We start from the raw sequence: 18397 nt of genomic DNA, 5'->3' as shown, positions 1-18397 counted from the left end.
CACTGTGTCAGCTCCCTGTGGTACCACGTCAGCTCTCTGTGGTACCGCGTCAGCTCTCTGTGCACTGTGTCAGCTCTCTGTGGTACCGCGTCAGCTCTCTGTGGTACCGTGTCAGCTCTCTGTGGTACCGTGGCAGCTCTCTGTGGTACCGCGTCAGCTCTCTGCGGTACCGCGTCAGCTCTCTGTGGTACAATGTCAGTGCCCGATATTACACCATCCCGTAACCGCACTCCGGGGTTCCGAGCGAGGGCGCTGTGCGCTCTCACAGATGAGGACGAAGGTGTTGGCATGCTTGCTTCCATCCGGTGGTCTGCAGGGAATCTCTCGCTTGCTCTTCCCACCTTCCGGCCTTTGCTGTGGACTCCCCGAACATGGAAGTCCTGTGCTCTCCTCTGTTGTCATTTGGCATCCTTCCCCCGGCCCCGCTACCGTGTCCGCCTCGCTCTTCCCCCTTTTGTCCTTAAAGAACCCCAGTCATCTAGCTTGCCAGTACGGCCTGGTCTCAGCCACTCACCTGCAAACATCCCAGTTTCCAGGGCAGCCACACCCGGCAGCGCTAGAGCAATGGCTTCAGCACGTCCTTTGACAGGAAACTCCACCCAGAACAGACCCGAAAAGTTTCTTTGTTTCTTTGTTTTTCCCAAATGAAATGGATTTTTCAATATTGTAGTCATAGCAGTTGGTGGTTTAAAGGTGCTGTAGAAATACACCCCACAGGGACTGAGAGACAGCTCAGGGGCTGAGAGTGCACACTGCTCTGCATTTCGGTTGCTAGCAGCTACCCTGGGTGACTCAGAATCACCCGTAACTCCAGCTGTCAGAGAATCGTCTCTCTGGCCTCCACCGGCAGCCGGGGCAGGGTGCACACCCTCACAATTAACAAAGAAAAGGAAATCTTTAAAATTAGTAATAATAAACCAATTTACACAGTCTTTTCTCTCTCTCTTTTTCAGACAGGGTTTCTCTGTGCAGCCCTGGTTTTCCTGGAACTCACTATATAGACAGGCTGACCTTAAATCTCCTGCCTTTAGCTGTGGCATTCTGGGATTAGCCAGCAATAGGCCTACCCAAACAGCCAATTCCTAATCACTGACTAACTGATGAACTGACAGAAAACTTTCCTTTTGGCTCTGACACAGAGTGTATGAAAAAATTCCACCAACTCTTTGAGGGTCGTTAAATGTCAAAGTCTTTGGGGAGAATTCATAGCATGTCTGGGTAGGGAGCTTTCTATCATGAGAACCCAGACCCCAGCACAGGGACCACAGAAGCCTTCAACACAAGAAAAGCAGCAGTAGGGACCAGAAGGCAAAAACAAAACACTTGGAGATCCTATTTTCTGCCACATGCAGTTCATTTGTTTATTTAACAAATATCTATTGGGTAAGTACAATATTCAAGGCAAGCAGGGGTATGTTAGGACAGGATGAACGAGATAAGGGGTTCAAGTTGCAGTTTCTATGATAACAAAATTCAGTGGTTTGGATTACATAAATGAAGAAAGGAGAAATTAAAAGACTTTTTCTTATTACTGATTTCATCTTTAAATTATTCCTATGGACCTGGGTGGAGGCATTTGGCCTGAGCTCCGGTCCCCGAACTCACATAATAGGAGAGACGTGATCCTGAAATGTGTTCTCTGACCTTCACATTGTGCCCATGGCCTGCCCGTGTGGGTGACCCATGCACACCCACGCACACACACAAATGAATAAAAAGTAGTATTTTTGAATTGTAAGTACACTTTGCCTATCTAGTGCATCCGCAGTGACCAGGTGACTCTTACACGTTTTCTGTGGGGAGGGTTGCTACAGCACACGTGGGGATGATGGGGACTGCGATGGGCTTCACGCCTTTCAGCCTGGTGAAACTCGGGTCACCACAGTGCAGCGAGTGCTCCTGAGTGTAGAGCTGTCTCCCTGCTCCTAAACCAACGAATCTTAACTATTGAGCCGGAACCTAACCACACCTTGTATTCTTATCTACTTTGTGTCTGCAGTTTCTATGAATAATGTTTGCATTAATTTAAATGAAAGTGACTATTTGGGACATTGGGATAAATTTTAATATTGCTATTATTTTCTCTGATTTTTTCACAATGATACCAGATCATTTAAAACATTCATTATACTTATTTGCCCATCCATAAATAGGTAGGATTAGCTCTAAAGTTGATTTATTCTTAAAAAACTCTGCTAAGTTGCTCATTTATCAGGATAAAATTACTTTATGCTTTCAGTGCTTGAAATGACCTTACTGGCCTCAGTACAATAGTGTTACATTATATAATCCAGACACCGCTATTATTTTCCTTCTACAATGCCACAGACAGCTCAAAATGTTTTATCATGGTGGACATGGTTCATAAACCTTATCTTTTATTTGACATTGCAGGCTGCTGATAATAGAATATCAAAAACTCTTGGAGGGAGCTAAAGGAAATAATTAGTTCACATTTAAATAAATGAGCACGTGTGCGTTCGCATGCACACACACACAAGCACGCACACCACCTAAACCTAAGAATATCACAAGTGTCTCACAGTTATTGAATGGGATGAAAAAAATGAAGGAAATTTAGTGTCCAAGACCTATAAGGAAATATTGTAAAATGTTAGGATGACAAAGGAGCTGTATCATCTTCAGCCGGCACTCACAGCTCTACTCATAAACTGTGTGCATGCGCATGGTGCTTCCAAACCTGTTTGCTAATCTTGCTTTCCCCTTTCAAGGCAGTGACTAGGGGCCACAGGAGCCCACAGAGAGGCTGCTCACGGCTTAGCCTCAGCGAATAGACCCAAGGACTGCCTACAGGCTCCAAACGCTCACAAAGGAGATTCATGCTGATATCCTTAGAAGGAATTAATAAAGCCCGAGAGAACTTGTCAAAAAAACATCCTCACGATGATTTTATTTCGGTAATTGTTGTATTTGAAATGCTTTCATTTCTTTGGCGGTGTCTTTTCTCTTACTTATGCTATTACTCATAAAATGTGACTTTTCTGTCCATGAGGCTGGAAATGTACATGAGACATGATGTTCTCATCTAGATGAGGAGATTTAAGTCTGCTTCAGCCTAAGCTGATTACCACAGAGGTCACACAACTGGCTTTCACTTCCTTCCAATGCCACTGTCACACTTTATGTAACTGACCAAACAGTTTTCTTTCTTTTGTTCGGTGGCAGCTTTTGGTCGGCAGACTATCTGGAAGGTTGACAAGACTAGCTTTTGTGTGTCTTGAGAAGTGGCACTGCAGCCTTTGGGTGCATCCAGGAGCACTGATACAGACGTCACTCAGTAAGTGTTTATTGGGGACATCGTGTGATAAACTCTGCGGCTCAACCATGAACACAAGCAGTGATCTACACTAACCAGTTCTACAGGGACAAAACACAGACTCCTTCATTTAGTGCAAACACAGAAAGTTCAGGTCTCGAACCCATTAACGTGGGAAGGCACCTGAGGTCACCACATTTAGCCCCGCAGCCGTTCCTCAGACTGGGCAGGCGTTGTGTCTGCAGGATGGAGAAAAAGCCAGCGCATTGCTGCACAGAAGTGAGAGCCCAAGGGAACTGGGCACAATCGACAAGGGCCTCAGGAGATGATGCAAGAGTTGATGTTATTCAAAATTCTAAAGGCTCATATGGAGAAATTATTGCATTTTAGGGAGGAAATAACGACAAAACCTTCTTTGTAAGTGGACTGACAAATTGTGGTGTGGACAGGATGACAAGCTGACCCAGGCCCATGGCTCCCTTTGGCAATAACCAGCTGAGTAGCCTTGAGAAAGATGTGGAGTCAATGAAAGGGGAGCAACAGGAGAAAGGAAGAGGAAACAGAGACTCACTACTTACAAGTGGAAATTTCAGACTGCGATGGACACAGACAAGAGCCACACAATTTATTAAAACCACTGCCTCAACCACCTTAGTTAAAGATTAATATCAGATCTTAGAGAAGAGAAAACTCAAGATCCATGCCAGAATTCTCTTTATATCTTCAAATTCAATTGTGTGTTAGCCGGTATATGGCAGAAATCCACTGGCATACTTGTTCTGACTGGAAACGTGTGGAAATACTCACACAGGTATTGGAAACAGTCACATGTTTGCTCCCCCAGGGCCACCGACTTCTGCTGTCCCGCTGCATCGCCATGAAAGTCTTCCCACATCCTTTCCTGTAGCCAGGTAGCACAAGACCCCCCAGGGACCCTTCTCTGCCAGTTCTAACTGCGCAGCTCCCGGACCCGCAGAGGTGCTGACATTTTATAGCTGCCATCCCAAATCATCGCAAATATAAACATCTTTACCAAGACAACTATGCTGTGTGATTCGGCAGTCCCAGAGGTCTGACCATGGTCTGTGTCAGCGAGCAAAATTAATGTCCTCACAGCCCTTCTACGGTCTTTGGGGGATGATGCTTTTTCTTGCTGTGCCCGGTTTGAGAAACAGTTCTCACGCTCATCGGTCTCCAGTTTCTTTTGGGACAGCAGGGTAATATCCTCATGGTTCTCTGCTACCCCAGACCTCATGACTCTCTTGCATCCTCTGACTCAGTATATCTGCTTATCTCAAAATCCTTAGTTCATCACAGCTTCAAAATCCCTTTGGGGATTGAGTTGAAGACATCATTGGGACCATTAGTCTCTCTCCATAGTAGTTATATATTTAACCACCACACTTTAGAATACTCATTAAGACACTCTGAGTGCTCACAAAAATGTGCCACAATCAAAAGACAAAATCTGAAATAAAAGACCATGAGCTACATAAAAAAACCTGAACGCAGACTTGCATCTCAAGAGCTCTCTAGAGCACTGCAGACTGAACTAGCTTTTCTTAGTTAGTAGGTACCAATATGAAACAATTTAAAAAAAGATCAGAGTTGAGGAAACAGGGGAAAGCTTGTCTATCTCACTGCCAAGGCCCACATTTCCTCTCAGAGGGAGCCAGCTGGAGGAGAGCCCTCAAGTCATCAGGTCTCATGAGGAAAAGGAGAGGCTTGTCCATCAATCGTGTGCACGGCAACTCTTCCACAGCCAGTTGTGAGGCGCCGAAGGAGGACAACCTGGACAGTGGGAGACAATGACACTGCCTACCGCGTTCAGCGCCCACGGGGCTGGCTCAAGAGGCCTGGGGAAACGTTAAGATCTGCAGGGGTAGCTAATCTCTGCACTCTATCTTCTCTGGGGAGGCAGGGGCCCTATCTGAAGGATCTTTGTGTATCAGACAGTGACTTGTACACAGTGGGAGTAAATGTCCTGAAATAAACCAGGAGCTGCAGTCCACTGCTAGGCTGGACTCACGGACTCACACACCTGCTGGCCGCAGCCTCCAGAGGGTCAAGAAGTAGCAGGCGTACAACCATTTGGTGTTGAATGAATAGAAAGAAATGGAATGTACACATTTGGTACACACACTTTATACTGAAAACAACAAATATTTGAATATTTGTTTGAATAATAAGAAAAGACAGGAAATCAATACTCAGTTCAGTATATCTGTGCTTTCAGACACCCAATCAAAGCCTAAGTGATAAAATGATATTAAAGGCCTATATTCTGATTTATAAATACAGTTGCAAGATTTGTCAAATAAAAATACACCATGTCCCATTAAACTTGAATGTCTGACAAACAACAAATAATTTTTCAGTGTGCTTTTCAAATATAGCATGCCAATAAATCTTTAAAGTTACATTGTGCTTTAGGTAAATTATGACTTTGTAAAGACATTCTATTTTTATAGCTGGACTTAGGAAAACAAGAGAGGTTCTTGCATGATACAAATATACTCAAGATAGAGCTGGGGATCGGAGCAGCCAACGTCCGCACTGGCTGCATTAAACGCAGTTTTCTTTCTGGGTCCCAGGGACCACAGGAAAGAGCGAAATGTGCCTCCCCGTGTTTTCCCTGGTGCATTCAGCAATGCGCAAGGGAGAAACACTGAGTGAGGGCTGCCATGGCAGTGCTGCCTGACCCTCTCACAGCCTGAGAAAGGGCACTGCCTTGCTGTAGGTCCACTTGTGTCTGCGATTTCCTCCCCACCCCAGAGGCATTTGCATGCTACCTGCCTGGTATGCCTGAAAATACCAGATGGTGCTTGGGAACAAAGCAGACCTGTTGCCATAGAAACGAGATGCTATCTCAGCTCCATGCAGCTGCCATCTTTTTTCTTTTCTTTCTTCCTTTCTTTTTTAAACTTTCATCCTTTTACTGAGGCGTTCTGATGGGAACAGGTACTGGTCAAACACACAGACTCTACCAACCCCCAGCACTCACACCTTGGAATACTCCCCATACACTCAGGTTCCTGAAACAATGGGGAAATGGCTGCATTTCCAGCTCTTCTAGTCAGAGTGTGAGTGGTAAGCCCAGGCTTTGACATCATCTCTTCCCTTAAACAGCAATGACGCATCTGTCCTGTCCCTGAAGTAGACAATCCTTTGCAGCAGGGGAGCCTCTGCTTTGACATTCCTGGAAGTGCGACCAGAGTGTTTGTAATCACTGTGCTGTCTCTGCTCAGCAGGAGAGAGTGACCCCTTGCTCCCTCAGTTCCCCTCAGGAGTTGCAGAGCACTGAGCACCAGGAGGAAGCTGACAATCTTGTGGATGGAGGTCTGATTTTGGAAGATATGGTTGTTGTCCACAAGCCCTCACCACTGCCTTACTTATGGCAGCTATGGGTCCTCAGGGGATAGGACTGTGAGGAGATCCTCAGCGCAGATGGAAAGAGGGGCACACAGTATCAATAGCCCCTGGCCCCAGCTTGGGTCTTGCTGCCTTGAAGCCATGGCTTGAAGAGTGTGTTTAGCAATGAAGATCTGTTAGGGCTCAAGTGTTGGGGGTAATGGTTCCTGCACCCACAGACTCACAAACGCGTTTGACTGTAGTAACACACACAAATCCCCTTGTAGTTCAAGAGAACAGAAGTCCAAAACTAGTCCCACAGGGTTGGGGGCCAGACCGGGGGCTGTGGATGCCGCGCTCAGGTAGAGCATTTGCAGAGCGTGTGTAGGTCCTGGATTAAACCTCCAGCACAGGAAAGAAGTAATTGAAGGTGAGGCAGGACTGGGGAAGGCCAAGCATTAGTGTAAGTTTGTTCCTTGTGCAACAGACTCAGTCTTTCCCCGTTTCCCAGGCGGCCATGTTTACTGGAGCTGTACTTACAGCCAGCAGGACGGTATCCCTGCCTCCACTGTTACCTTCCGTTCTCTACCATCTCCCTCTTACAAGAACACTCTGAGGCGTTCTGGAACAACCTCCTCATCCCAGACTCCATAATCAAATCTGTAACTTCCTTTGTGCTGTATAAGGTAGTGGGCCACCAATGGGTTCCAGGGACTGGAAAAGGATGTTAGAGGAAGTCATTATTCATCCTGCACAACTTCCAAGCCCTGGAATCCATGATCTGTAACACCTTTTAAGAATGAAGGTTGCAGGCATTCAACCTATCAGAACGTATAGTCTGGGGTTCCTTGTTTGCAAATCTGTTGAAAACTCCTGAGGCTTGAGTGGTAAAGACATGGTGGCATGGCCAAGGCCAAAGCTAGTGTGTGTGTGTGTGGGGGGGTAAAGCCAAAGCTAGTGTGTGTGGGGGTAAAGTATTTGTTCAGAAGCCTGGAAGGCTGCACCATCGTTGGAGAATCACTCCCACAGAAGAGCGCTGGCAAAAACCGATGATGGGTTGGGGAGGCTTCCAGTGCACGGTGAGGATCCCAAACTTGCTCGATAGTTCCTCCGCAGCCCTCACTCACCGGAAATGTGTGCTTCTCTATCCGCCTTTGGGCCGTTGGCATTTCCTCCCACCGGTGGCCCCAGAGCACGCTCTGCCTTTACAGATGCTTCCAAGGTCCCCACAGCTCTGGTGTTGCCTGTTTTGCCTACTTCAAGAAAAATGGCTGTGGCCGAGGGGAAAACCCATACAGTATCTTTAGAAAACTGTAAATATTTCATCATTTCTTACTAAACATGCATTATTAACTCTGCAATGTAAATATTTTATGCCCTGAAACTGGCAATTTTGGAATATATTGGTATGTTTGGAGAATTGTGGATCAGTTATAAACCCTACCCTGAAGACCCAGCTCATATTTAAGTTACACAAGTCTTTAAAAAGCATTTAACACTCAGAATTAAGGGAGTAATCGAACCTGTTTTTCAGTATAGTCAAAAATCAAGACCTGAGCCAGCACATTTGTGTGGGAAGAGAAGGTCCGGATGCTGCAGTAGCTCAGAATGTGCCTTCAGATGGGGGACAGCTCAGCGCAGCTAAAAGATGGGGGACAGCTCAGCGCAGCTAAAAGATGGGACAGCTCAGCGCAGCTACAAACACACACGCTCTAACGGCACCTGGGGCACAGTGGCAGGTGTGCCCACAGCCGCCCACAAGAACACCCGGAATCTGGTTGGGAGTTTGAGTTTTACCACACACAAAAAGGCAGGAAAAATCTTTCCCACTTTAGAATACGTATTTGGGATTATGCACTGGATCAGAAACCCCTTTCAATAAATGAAATGGTTCCATATCAGAACATTTTAACTAGGTTTTCAGATATAGACCTAAATTGTTTGGAGATTTTTTTTTCTGTTTTAATTCAAGTGACTCTTCAATATAGAGGGTGTAGACGCTGCCATCATTCTAAATTATAGCCCATTTCAGAGGTTGGCTGTAATCCAGGAGGTTGCATTATTCCAAATTGCCTGTCAGAACTGTCAAAGCACTGCCATTATCAAAAAGCAGTCCTTTAAATAATTTTCGCACTTTTTCCCTGAAACTGGCATTGAGCCTTGATAGCATCCCTTATAGGCACAGTAAGTGATAGTCTTTTAAATGAGAAGTAGCAAAATGAAAAAAAAATCTAGGCACCCAATGGTAATATACAAAATTCTAGGCAGAAAATTAAGTCCAACCCATAGATTCTGTTGTTCTCTGAAACAATAACTACTGCTAATCTACATGTGAGGAAGTAGCCAGAGAAGAAAGAATTCATGATTATGAACAATGTGGCTTCTCTGTGCTTAGAGACTGAGAAGGGGGCTGGGAAGGCACTCTATGGCATAGGGCTTGAAGTGTAAGCACCCAAGCCTATTCCCTGTAGCTCAGGGTTAAGTACGAGCCCCAGGCACAGCGACTCTTGCTGCAAACCCTGCCCTGAGGAAGCACACACAGGCAGGTTTCTGGGGTTTGCTGGCAAGCCTGGTCTACTTGATGAGTCCCAGGCTCCTAAGAGAAATTTTGTCAAAAAAAAAAAAGTGAGCAGCACCTGAGAAATCACTGCTCAAGTTTTCTTCTGTTCATATTCAATTTACACTAAAAAATTAGTGTTTTATAGATTACTGGGGTCTCTTCCCTTTTACTCATAATTGTCAACTGCCTGGTTTATCAAGGGGTTCCCCACAAATTTGAACCCTAATCCTACAGTACACAACCATAACCCTTATTAATGTATATTTGACAAATTAAAAAAGTGTATATGTAATGGGAACAACATGATGAAAATTGGACAGCCATCGTGGAAAGCGATATGGACACTCTTCAAGAAGTTAGAAATGTAAGAACAGATGTTCAGCCACTTCTGGAATATACAAAAGGAAGTGCGCCTTGAGCAGATGACCTCACTCTTGTTTTCTCTTAAATACACGATCTTGTTCTTTAACTTGGAAACCCCCTCCTTTATCTTTCTCTTTTACGTAAGACTCAAGTCCAAAATTCTACTGCTGTGTTAAAAAACCTCCCTGAATGAGAGAAGTCCCTGATGCCTATAAAACCTGATGGTAGGACTTCCATTCTAACACAGAATTTCTGCAACCATCCCACTGAAGACCATTTATCTTTAAAACAGTGTGAGATGACAAAATATTTTAGAGAGACTGCACTTATTTTCAGACATTACAATTCAAGCAACGAATTAGGAAATCAGGAGAGTAATTCAGTCCTACAATCTCTGTGACAGCCTTATTTGTCAACAACTCGTTTCCAGAAGAAAATGGAACTCAAAATGCACAGCTTCCAAATTCAGACAAAGAGACAGGTAGAAATAGTTCTTCACACAATCAGTAGTATATTACAGGGAAAATGTAATGTGCAGGTGAATTCTTTTAACAGAAAGACGGTGCTTTGAACAAATGTAGCAGAAAGATATTTCCAAATGAATGTGCAGTTTCTGAGGATGCCAGTAATATATGTTATGGTTCTTGATCTCATTAGCAAGCAGCTCAAACCCTTCAGCTACCATAAAACACAAATCGCAATCAGCACATTCTCCAGAGCTGTATATCTGCCTGACCCGACTTCTGCTCTGCAGTTAACAATTTCGTTTTATTCCATACAAAAAAGTTTTCATCATCTCTAAATTATTCAAGAAGGGCTCCAAAAAGTTCATGCTCTTATCGAGTTTTCACATTGCATGTTGGTATACGTTCTACAGCAGTCTCTAGAGCTTGGGAAATGCACCTTTAAAAACCACTGACAAGCTAGGATTAACTCGTTGCAGCGAAGGCAACCCCAAGACCTTCCTGTAAGGGTGCAGAATCCCAGGAAGCCTCCCCAGACAACGCGTAAAGGTATGGTTGGTGCTTTATCATCCTGTGGGTCTACTGGTGAAGGCCAGGTCAAAGCTCTAGAAGGGTCATGTCCTTACGTCCTTAAAGAAGTGGGGTTTTTTCTTTTGTTCTGTCTGTAGCCCAAGGAATCCTCATTCATCTCCAAGGGTTTCCCATGCCTTGAAATACAAGCAATGATTCAGCAAGGAAATCAGGTAGGAAACTGGAACATCTCGGGAGCTCTGGGAGACGCGGGGTGTGCACTCACTCCTTACAAGTTCCGATGTGTCGCAGCAGCAAAGATGCCTGGTCCATTCTGTTTAACACAGTGTCCAGTTCACTCGGCCGAGAGACCCTTCCATTCACGAGAGGTGTTTAACTCTGTTAAAGTCAACAAGACAACTCCTGTCTTAAATCCTGGTGTGGATTTCTGGTTAGGCAGCTTTGGAGCTTTGGAAACAGGCCATTCAGTTTCCCTTGAGCCAAGAACACAGAAAACTGTGATCCTGGCCTAGGTTAGCATTCTGATAAACTGTGGGTCGCCTGGGGAACAGGGTCTGAGTATGAAAAAACTTGAGGCTTTGGTGTGCAGACTAGGCTTAGAATCAACCCCTCCTTTTGATTTGTTTGTGTTTGCTTGTTTTTAATCTGAGAAGAAAGTATATAGTTTCTTTGTCCATCAGAAAAAAATATGTGAAGACTTAGGGTAGAAATAGCCAAAGACCATAGGCAGATCTGACTCAAGAAATCAGTATTTAATGATGGCGTGTGTAAGAGGAATAGATTTTCCCTCATTGTGCACAGTCCTGTTTGCTTGATTTCACAAAATCTAATATCTAGTATGATTTCCTGGTTAAATACTATTCTCTCAATTTTCGTGATAGTGGAAATTATGGTATGGTTTGTTGTTCCAGCTTAATAGTGCTCTTTTTTCTAAACGTCTGTACCTAATTGTTATTCAGAATGAGGTAAACAGAAAAATCTGTTTTGTTCAGCTCTTGCAGTGTATCACGGTCAACACGTGGATTTGAAGGTGTATATGTATTTGAAAGATATATATGAAATATATATTTATGTATATATTATATATATAACACATATATATATATATGAAATATATATATAAAAGGAAATTCAAATGGCGGGTAAGTGAGGAGAATTATGTGATTTATCTCCAATATGACAGTGCGTAAAATAACACCCTCTCAAATATTCATTTTAATGTTATATTTAAAAGTCACACCATGTTTCTTGTATATTACGTGAAATATATTAACAATCCATTGAAATATTTAACTATAAAAATAAGGTACAACAAAGCCTCGTCACCATACAGATGACCAGAAATTCTGTTCTGAGTTCTGTTTCCACAGAAGTTCTTTTTTTCAAGAATATTTTAGCTCTTTTGTAAGAAATCAGTCTAGAAGTCAAGACCTCCAACAGTCAGGTATACATTTTAAAGAGCTGCAATACTGAATTATGCACCTTCTTAAATATGATATGAAAGGAATATTTACATTACTATTATTGTTGTTATTATTATTTACAATTTATTCACTTTGTATCCTGGTTGTAGACCCCTCCCTCACCTCCTCCCAGTTCCACCCTCTCTCCTCTCCACCAGCAATGGAGGAGGGTTCCCCTTTCTCCACATCCTTCCAGCATGTGTTGTCACTTGAATTTTTGATCTTAGCCATTCTGGTAGGTATAAGATGGAATCTCAGAGTCATTTTGATTTGCATTTCCCTGGTGACTAAGGACATTGAGTATTTCTTTAAGTGTTTCTCTACCATTTGATATTCCTCTATTGAGAATTCTCTGCTTAGCTCTATACCCCATTTTTTAAATTGGATTATTTGGTTTGTTGGTGTTTAATTTCTTGAGTTCTTTATATATTCTGGATATTAGCCCTCTGTCAGATGTAGGGTTGGTGAAGATCTTTTCTGTTGTTTTGTTCTGTTGACAGTGTCCTTTGCTTTATAAAAGCTTTTCAGTTTCATGAGGTCCCATTTATTAATTGTTGACCTTAGAGCCTGTGCTGTTGGTGTTATGTCCAGGAAGTTGTCTCTTGTGCCAATGAGTTCTAAGATCTTTCCCACTTTTTCTTCTAACAGATTTAGTGTGCCTGGTTTTATGTTGGACTAACTTGGACTTTATTTTTGTGTAGGGTGATAAATATTGATCCATTTGCACTTTTCTACATGTAGACATTCAGTTAAACCAGCACCATTTATTGAAGCTACTATTTTTTTCCATTGTGTGGTTTTGGCTTCTGTGTATAAAATCAGGTGTCTGTAGGTGTGTGGGTTTATTTTTGGGTCTTCAATTTGCTTCCATAAATCCACAAGTCTGTTTCTATGCCAATACCATGCCATTTTTATTACTTTTTAACCACAGCAACTCGGCTGTTAGCTGTTCTGTACTTTAGTGAGGTGCTTATGAACACACAATTCAAGACAAAGGTTGAACTTTAACACAGATATTCAGATAAGTGTTGATTTTCCTGCATCAAGGAAATTTATCTTTTTAACAGACAGAGGTCACTTTAGAACATGATAGCCAATCAAAGTGCAGAGCAGTGAAGCCCAGTCCCAACGGACATATCTACAAGACGCTGTCACACCAAAACCTCACAGATCATTGAGGAAGAGGGGGTGGAAAGATTGTTAGGGCCGGAGGAGCCAGGAGTTGGCTCTGAGATTCTATCTCCCATGAATGTGAGAAGCTACACCCATACAAAGCTCACCAACACAGTTCAAGGATAACAGCGATGGCCTTGATAAAGTGTACAGGGAAAGACTACCACACAAAGAGCTACAGGAAACTCAGGAGAGCTCAGAGTGGGAGATGCAATCTTCCTTAGGGAGGAGCACACTCATCGGTTTCCTAATACCAAATGGTCATCACGAAAACATATACATTACACATATTGATCAGGTTATTATGTATTTAGAAGTATAGATGTGTGTGTAACACACAGCTACTGTTTGGTTACCGTTAGGGAGGAAGGAGCCTAGAGAATCCGGTTAGTTTCAGGAACTTCAGGAAGCTATTGAGTTGTTTACTTAATAAAGCCTTAATGAAGCTTCCCTGCTGGATGGAGGCTTTCACGTACTCTCAACACCGCAGAGTACTCTGTGTCACCTCCTTGTAAACACCCTGTCCTAAAACACACTGTTGTTTTACTTTTCTTTATATTCTAGGTTTTAAGTTCTCCTCAGAACTGCTATACAACAGACTTTTGAACCAACCAAGATGTCTTGCTTATATTCAGTTCTGCCAGTTTCAAAACAACTCCATTGGTTATTGGACACCTCTGTGCAAGGTTTTTTCTACACACATATAAACATATATACATGTATGTATGTAAGAACAATAAATGGAAAAAGAGATTATGAATTTGAAAGAGACCAACAATGGGTATGTAGAAGAGTTTGGAGGCAAGGCAGAGAAGAAGCAAATGATGTAATTATGTTATACTCTCAAAAGAATAAAAGAAATATGTTTTTTTAAAGTGATTGCTTCAGCTGGAGACTAGAAGAACCCTGCCTGGGACCTTGAGACAAATGGCCACTCGGGTGGGGTAGGCCAGAAGTGAGCCTGAGATGACCAGCAGACTGGCACCATGGGGCCCAGACATGGCAGAAGTGAGCCTGAGATGACCAGCAGACTGGCACCATGGGGCCCAGACATGGAGGTGGTCTGGGTGACCAGCAGACTGGCACCATGGGGCCCAGACATGGAGGTGGTCTGGGGTGACCAGCAGTCAGGTGCTGCACGGCCTGGGGGGGCAGACCATGCTCAAGATGTCCACAGTGCATGAGCGGGGCGGAGCATTCCTGAGATGACCCCTAAGACGACCCCAGACACTCAGGGGCCCCAGGGGCCACTAAGAGGAGCAAGTAAGTGGTGAAAAAACAGAAAAGAAACAAACAGGGGGATGTGGGCACAATGAAGAAAGGCAGAACTAGAGATTCGAGGGTATTGAGGAGCAGCCTGATGATGCCACCTGCTGGTGATGCCACCTAGCTGGTGATGCCACCTGTGCCATGGTTGTCACTGGGGGCCATGTCTGGGTTCATGGCAGGTTCTGTTACCACCAAAGGCAAGGCAGATGTCCCCAGTCTGGGCTACCTCGTGGGGACATATTGATGTCTGAGGGTTGTGAAGACCTGTCCCCACCCCTTACCTGCACTTCCCGGCAGGCAGGGGAGCAGGTGAGCTGGCCCCATCCGTAGTCAGCTGCAGTACTCAGTATCGGGGGAGCTGCTTGGGAGCTGCCCCCAGGATGCAACGGTGTGGAGAAGGGAGACATATCCAGATTGCTCACTAGGCTCCCTCTGTCCTCTCTTGGAATGGTAATATGTATGTATGTGTGTGTGCTAGTGTATGTTGGAAATATGTAATTTGATTTTCTTATTTTACAGGCAGTGATAGTTGAGAAGTTGCCTTGAGTCTCAGAACAGACTTTGGACTCTGAAACACTATTAGGACTCTGAAAGGCTATGAACATTTCTTAAGTTGGACTGAGTTAATTTTTCATTATGATCCGGGTACAGGTTTATGGGGCCAGGGAGTAGCATGTGGCGGTTTGAAAAGGAATAGTCCCTACAGGCTCATACACTTGAATGCTTGGTTCCTAGGTGGTGGACCATTTAGGAAGAGTTATAAGGTATGGCCTTGTTGAAGGGGGCATGGCCTTACTAGAACAAGTATGTCACTAGGGGTGTGCTTTGAGGTTTCAAGAGCCCAGGGCAGTCCCAGTGTAGCTCTCTTTCTACCTCTATCTTGTAGATCAGACGTGAGCTCTCAGCTGCACCAGGGCCATTTCCGGGCCCCACACTCCCCACCATGAAGACTGCAGACACACCCTCTGAGACTGTAAGCAAGTCCTCCATTAAATGCTTCCGTTTATAAGCTGTCTTGGTCCTGATGTCTCACTACAGCAATAAAACAGCCACTAAGACATACATAGCAAGTTTGGAGCCACCTGGGGGTACACGAGACTCTGTCTTTAAAAGGTACAGAAAAGAAGCAGAAGAAAATATTCCCTTGAGACTGTCTCTGACATGAAGTCAGTGGCTGGCTCTTTGACCTCCCTTCCCCCCAACCCCCCAAGGGAGGAACAGCCTTGCTAGGTCACAGAGGAGGACATTGAAGCCAGTCCTGATGAGACCTGATAGGCTATCATCAGATGGAAGGGGAGGAGGACCTCCCCTATCAGTGGACTTAGAAAGGGCCAAGGAGGAGATGAGGGAGGGAGGGTAGGATTGGGAGGGAATGAGGGAGGGGGTTACAGCTGGGATACAAAGTAAATAAACTGTAATTAATATAAAAAAATAAAAATTATAAAAAAGAGAAAATCTTCCCTTGAATAAGTGAAAGGTTGTGTCATGCCTTGGGCTCAGTGGTGGTATCATATTATATTTCCCTCCATTCTTCTTTACAGTCAAACACTTGTGATGTCCGATGTTCAGGGTTTTCTGAGAAGGGATTCCAGTGCTATTCTTTTTCCTTTCATCAAGTATCAGGAGGGTCAAACCACTCAAGGTCAGCCTTTGGTGGTATCATGCTAGCATCTTTGAAGTCGTATTAATTCCAATGTTTTTGTGATGGTTTGAATGGGAAGCAGCCTTCATAAGCTCAGGGACCTGAACAACAAGTCCCCAGGTAGGACAGCAGTTTGGGGGTGGGTTGTGGAGCCTTCAGGAGATGGAGCCTTGCTGGAGGAAGCCCCGCACAGGGGGTGAGCGGTGAGGGTTTACAGCTTGGTCTCACTGTGCTCTCTCTCTCTGTCCCGTCTCCTTCCTGTGTAAGGATAGAACTGCGCTCTCTGCCTCCTGCTCCTGCTGCCATGCTGTGACTCTCCCAGCACGACGGTCCTTTACCTCTGGAACCACAAGCTGGAATACAGACTTTCTCCTCTAAGGTCCACTTGGTCCGAGTGTTAATCACAGCCACAGAGAGGAACGCTACAGCACTTTAACGGGGAGGAGAAGTCAGGCAGACGGTACCACGTGACAGCAGTGACAGTGTGCTCCGTGACTCACGCCGTCCCTGCGGGCAGCTCTGTACTTTTAAGATAGTGTTGTTTTGGGTGCTGTCAAGCTCTGTTTGTTAATTCTTCCTCTGACACACACTCACTCTTCCACCTTGTTTTTTTAAAATGGAGACTTAAGGATATGAAGAAACAGTCCCAGAACTGAGTAGTTCATAAATGATGGTGCTAAAACTTAGGTCCATCTAATGTCTCTTCATTTGTGGTGTATTTTGTGGGCTTCAGATTTCTGCAGGAATCTCTGCCCACCTTATTTTCACACAAATTCATAATAATTTTCCTTGTAAGGCAAAATTTTAATACTATTTAATCTTAAAAGGAAGTGTTGAATGCTAAGAATCTATAGACACATTTTGGGGAGATGGCTTAAGGGCAAAAGAGTCAATTCCTGGAACTGTACTTGAGTCTGATTTTGGTTTTAGTCAATTCTCAAAAAACTTATTTGAATAATTACCCTGATCTTACTACAGGCATGTGTCAGGCTTTCACAAGGCAGTAAAAACACCTGAACTTACAGTTCTTGGTCCACAGATTGGCTCAAATAAAATTTCTTCCCCTACTCAAAAACAGAGGGAACTGGGGGGAGTGGGTTGCATGTGAGACAAGACAGATGAAACATTTTACATTTCTTTTCTTATAAAACTTGCATTTTTCCAGTTGAATTCTGGTGCTGTGGTTTTTCTCTGTCCTGTCTAAAAAACAAATACATAAAATTTCCATCACTTCACCTTGTGTGGTCTCTGGAATCAAGATTCTCTTCTCTTACAAAAATGTAGTGATGGCCAAATTTCCATAGGAGAAAAGGAAAGGCTGAGATGATTTTCTCAATAATTGTTTCAGTCCTCCCCCTTGTGCTGGCCACGAAAGCGGGGCCAGTGATGGTTAGCCTGCATGCTGCTTCCTCCCTGTCCTCTCTATTTGCTCTGTCTGAAATGCTGTTCTTCCTGATGCTGCCTCCCTCTCTTAAGGTCAGAGTCCATGCAATGAGAAACCCATACTGATGGCCCCTCCACTTCATGTTCCAGATTGCTGCCCATTCTCTCAGTTCCCCGCCAAGTGAATCCTGTGAAAGCAATGCATTTATGGAGAGGAGGAATCCCAAGCCACTGCAGGAAAAGAAACAAGCCTTTCTTTCCTTCATGTTTTCTCCCAGCAAGAGTTTCCATATTCTGCTCATCTCAGCTGGCTTGGTGGCTCTTAGCTCAGTCAGAAGTCTGGATTCCCAGAAAACGACATGCATAGACCAATCCTGACTTCACACAGTGCTTTCTGTGGTTAGGTGGTGTCTATCTGTTTCTTGTTTGTGTGTGGTAGGACACCAACCTTCACACACTTCCTTCATCCTGTCGTGTTCACACTATTAAGAAAGAGACAATCCAGTTCCCATGAAACTGGCCATGCCCTGGGCACACCAGAAAATTCCATCTTACTGGGGACCATTCGCCAATGCTGAATCAATGGGTATTCAGTTTTGAACTTGATCGGATTAGGGGCAGCCGGCAGAGAGAGACAGAGAAACGAAGATGGACTACTACCTTGTGAAGTCCTAAATGCTGGTCCATGATGGTTTGTGAGTCTGGCTAAAGAAGCAACAATGTTGAGAAGAGTAAAGGGTACCAACGCAGATAGACAGCACCTGTGACTGCCCTGTGGGCATGAGCAATGCTGCTCTGGGTGTGGACACACACAGGCATCAGAACAAAAGCTGTTGCAAGGATGTTTTGATCAGTGGGTTCTTGCTGGGAACACCAGGGTAGGGAAAACCTCCCCGGGCCTGCCTCTTGACTATCTGGGGT

The sequence above is a fragment of the Psammomys obesus genome, unplaced genomic scaffold, assembly GCF_907164565.1.
Source record: "Psammomys obesus unplaced genomic scaffold, mPsaObe1.curated_primary_1811, whole genome shotgun sequence".
NCBI lineage: Eukaryota > Metazoa > Chordata > Mammalia > Rodentia > Muridae > Psammomys > Psammomys obesus.
Note: the sequence above shows the minus strand (reverse complement) of the source record.